The sequence below is a fragment of the Bison bison genome, unplaced genomic scaffold (assembly GCF_000754665.1).
Source record: "Bison bison bison isolate TAMUID 2011002044 unplaced genomic scaffold, Bison_UMD1.0 scf7180017864526, whole genome shotgun sequence".
NCBI lineage: Eukaryota > Metazoa > Chordata > Mammalia > Artiodactyla > Bovidae > Bison > Bison bison.
Window position 1 is genome coordinate 3128241 of NW_011495077.1, and position 4512 is coordinate 3132752.

The following is a 4512-nucleotide window of genomic DNA, read 5'->3' on the forward strand; positions in this document are numbered from 1 at the left end:
GTGTCAGACTTTATTTTTTTGGGCTCCAAAATCATGGCAGATGGTGATCGCAGTCATGAAATTAAAAGACGCTTGCTCCTTGGAAGAAAAGTTATGACCAACCTAGATAGCATATTGAAAAGCAGAGACATTACTTTGCCAACAAAGGTCCGTCTAGTCAAAGCTATGGTTTTTCCAGTAGTCATGTATGGATATGAGAGTTGGACTGTGAAGAAGGCTGAGCGCCAAAGAATTGATGCTTTTGAACTGTGGTGTTGGAGAAGACTCTTGAGAGTCCCTTGGACTGCAAGGAGATCCAACCAGTCGATTCTGAAGGAGATCAGCCCTGGGATTTCTTTGGAAGGAATGATGCTAAAGCTGAAACTCCAGTACTTTGTCCACCTCATGTGAAGAGTTGACTCATTGGAAAAGACTCTGATGCTGGGAGGGATTGGGAGCAGGAGGAGAAGGGGACGACAGAGGATGAGATGGCTGGATGGCATCACTGACTCGATGGACGTGAGTCTGAGTGAACTCCAGGAGTTGGTGATGGACAGGGAGGCCTGGCATGCTGGGATTCATGGGGTCGCAAAGAGTTTGACACGACTGAGCGACTGAACTGAACTGAACTAGTGCCTAAACAACAACGGGGGGTGAGAAATAGATTCAACAAAGGCTGGCAGGCAGCCACTGAGCAGTCTCTCCTTCTTCCCCCACACCTTGATTGGGAAAAATGACTACACAGAGAGGCAGCTCTTAGGAAAGAGGAGTGACTAGGGCAGAGTTCAAACACGTTCTTTTGAAAGGCAGGGCTCTGTAGTCCTGGACAAACAGGAAACAGATGCTCAGAGGCTCTGCACCCTGAGGCGCTCCCCTCAGAACTTCAGGAGGAGGCGTCAAAGTAGGAATCTGGTCTTTAATCTCACTCCTCCTTCCAAAGTACACATTATTGGCTGAGAGAGCTGACACTTCCAAGGAAACATGAGCTCTAAGCCAAAAACAACCAACAAACCATGACTATCACAGAAGTGAAGAAGAATTTACATTAAGAACAATACATATATCCTTTCAAGGCGTAAGAGAAGCATTGTAAATATAAAGCAAGAGGAGCAATTATTAAAAAAATAACTAGGAATGACAAGTGTAATCATTGAAAGAAATAACTGGGGAAAGCAGCAGAATGTATTTGGCCAAAGAACAGATGAGAGTGTTGGAAGATTAGGCAGAGGACAAAAGTCAACATAAAATATATCACAAAGGATATAGAGAAGTTAAGAGGTATGGATGACATAAGTGGAGTGGATGACATGCATTCAACTGGAGTCTCAGAAAAAGAAACAAGATAAAGTATTTTAAGACACAATGTCCAATTATTTTCCTTAATTAAAAATATGGGGCCTTTGATTGAAAAGCACCTTTGCAGCATAGCCAGTCTTCTTTCACAGAACATTTGCTGCAGGAGACCTGGGCTAGATCGCTGGGTCAGGAAGATCCCCTGGAGAAGGGAATGGCTATCCACTCCAGTATTCTTGCCTGGAGCATTCCAGGGACAGAGGAGCTTTGTGGACTACAGTCCATGGGGTCGCAAAGAGTCAGACATGACCGAGCGACTAACATTTTCACTTTTCAATGAGTGACACAGGAGGCTGGGGGAAGTGTGTGTAGCAGGAAGAGTGTAGAATAAGAAAGTGAAATTTCCGCACAGATTCACAGTGCTTAGGAGACAAAGTCGTTAGAGGAAGGCGGTGGTTGTGTCAAACACACAGCTAGTCTCGATATTTGCCAAATTTTGAAGCTGTATTGATTTGAAGGCTAATCAAATTTCTTAAACGCATAAACGAATTCCCCACGGTGTTTTATGGCTATGGAAATGAAGACGTGACTAGCTCTCAATCAAACCAGAAGGAGACTGAGTCAAAAAGAACTAGAACCCAACCTCAATCTAGTTTATTTTTTAATCACATTGTTGTGATTGGCACCATATCTTGTCTACATAAGATAGAAAGGGTAAAACCTATCTAGGGAAAATTCTTCAGTCTTAGTTCATATATGTAAGATCTCTGCACGCGTGTTAAGTTGCTACCGTCCTGTCCAACTCTTTGCAACTGTATGGACTGTATCCCACCAGGCTCCTCTGTCCATGGGATTCTTCAGGCAAGAATACTGGAGTGGGTTGCCATGCCCTCCTCCAGGGGATCTTCCCCATCTAGGAATCGAACCCGCGTCTTTTAGGTCTTCTGCATTGGCAGGTGGGTTCTTTACCACTAGTGCCACCTGGCAGATCTCTAGTGTACAATAAAGAATTATAAGGCACGTGAAAAGGCAGGAAAATGGGATCATATGTGCTCAGGAGAAAAAAAAAGAAGACCCACAGTTGACCCATATTTTCCAGTTACACAAGATTTTTATAATTTTTTTCTTTGAGGACAACACCCTTTATTCCACACTAGTGAATCAATGCATACAGCACTAAGGGTCTCCTGATTCACTCCATCACTGAAGTACGCCTGTGCATCCCCCTAGTGATGGTGCTGTCTGAACCGCAGTCCACAGTAGCTACATGTTGCCTCCTTTGTTTCTTTGTCCGAGTTTATGTACACCGTGGCTGGCCTTGGATCCCTTCATTCCTGTCACAAGATACCACTTGCCTTCTGACTTCACTCACAGGCTGCTCTGCTATCAGGTCAGTGGTAGAGCTTTCATTCACTTCCTTCTGACAACCTACAAATGGGAGTTGCCTATAGTCGTTATGGTCATAAAACTGGCCAGTGTGTGTGACCTCCTCACCAGCTAGTGAGGACTGCACACTGAAGCACCTGGTGCCCCCTGGGCAGGCTCCATGCCACCAGCCTGCCCTGGTCCAGCAGCCAGAGGAAGGTCACTGCTGCCACCATCTTGCCAGACATTGGGATACAGAGTCCCAGCCACTGGACCACCAGGGAAGTTGCTGCCCATTTTTTGCTTGGGTTTTTTGTTTGTTATTGAAATGTATGAGCTGCTTGTATGTTTTGGAAATTAAGCATTTATTGGTTTCATCATTAGCAAATATTTTCTCCCAGTCTGTAGGTCATCTTTTCATTTTGTTTATGGTTTCCTTTGTTATACAAAAGCTTGTAAGTTTGATTAGGTCCCATTTGTTTATTTTTGCATGTATTTCAATTGCCTCAGACAAGGCATTTTTAAAGAACTGTTTCAAATATGTTGAAGGGGAAAATGGAAAGTATGACAAAATTGTTAAAAAGAATACTTTAGCAGAGAATTGTAATCTGTAAAAATATCAAATGGACTTTTTCTGGAGCTGCAAAGTATAATTTCTGAAATTACAAACTCACTGATGGATCTAAAAGCAACAAACAGAATTGGTAAACCCAAAGGTCAATATAAATTATCCAAACTGAAGCCCACAGAAAAAAAACAATGGAAAGAAGAGACATGCAAGACACAATCAAAGGTTTACACATAGTGAAACTGGAATCCAAGCAGAGAGGATGGAGAGAATGAGTTAGAAGCAAAGTTGGAAGAGAGAAAGATCAAGAACTTTCCAAAACTGATCAAAGATATCAATGTATAGATTCAAGATACTTGGTAAAACCCAAGTAGGACAGATACAAAGAAAATAATGCCTAAATACTTAGTTAAATGGCTGAAACCAAAGCTAGGTAACCAGTAGCCAGAGAATAAGTAAGTAGCCAAGTAGCTAAGTAAACCAGTAGCTAACTAAAAGGTAGCCAGAGAATAAAGACGCATTATGCACTCATCTCACACGCTAGTAAAGCAATGCTCAAAATTCTTCAAGCCAAGCTTTAGCAATATGTGAACTGTGAACTTCCTGATGTTCAAGCTGGTTTTAGAAAAGGCAGAGGAACCAGAGATCAAATTGCCAACATCCGCTGGATCATGGAAAAAGCAAGAGAGTTCCAGAAAAACATCTATTTCTGCTTTATTGACTATGCCAAAGCCTTTGACTGTGTGGATCACAATAAACTGTGGAAAATTCTGAAAGAGATGGGAATACCAGACCACCTGACCTGCCTCTTGAGAAATTTGTATGCAGGTCAGGAAGCAACAGTTAGAACTGGACATGGAACAACAGACTGGTTCCAAATAGGAAAAGGAGTACGTCAAGGCTATATATTGTCACCCTGCTTATTTAACTTATATGCAGAGTACATCATAAGAAAGGCTGGGCTGGAAGAAGCACAAGCTGGAATCAAGATTGCTGGGAGAAATATCAATAACCTCAGATATGCAGATGACACCATCCTTATGGCAGAAAGTGAAGAGGAACTAAAAAGCCTCTTGATGAAAGTGAAAGTGGAGAGTAGAAAAGTTGGCTTCAAGCTCAACATTCAGAAAACAAAGATCATGGCATCTGGTCCCATCACTTCATGGCAAATAGATGGGGAAATAGTGGAAACAGTGTCAGACTTATTTTGGGGGGCTCCAAAATCACTGAAGATGGTGACTGCAGCCATGAAATTAAAAGATGCTTACTCCTTGGAAGGAAAGTTATGACCAACCTAGATAGCATAT

The 4512-nt window shown here is 42.4% G+C and overlaps 1 pseudogene; it reads right to left on the reverse strand.

The window, feature by feature from the left end:
• Nucleotides 1-2498: 2498 nt before the first annotated feature.
• LOC104982059 lies at nt 2499-2873 on the reverse strand (annotated as a pseudogene).
• Nucleotides 2874-4512: the final 1639 nt, after the last annotated feature.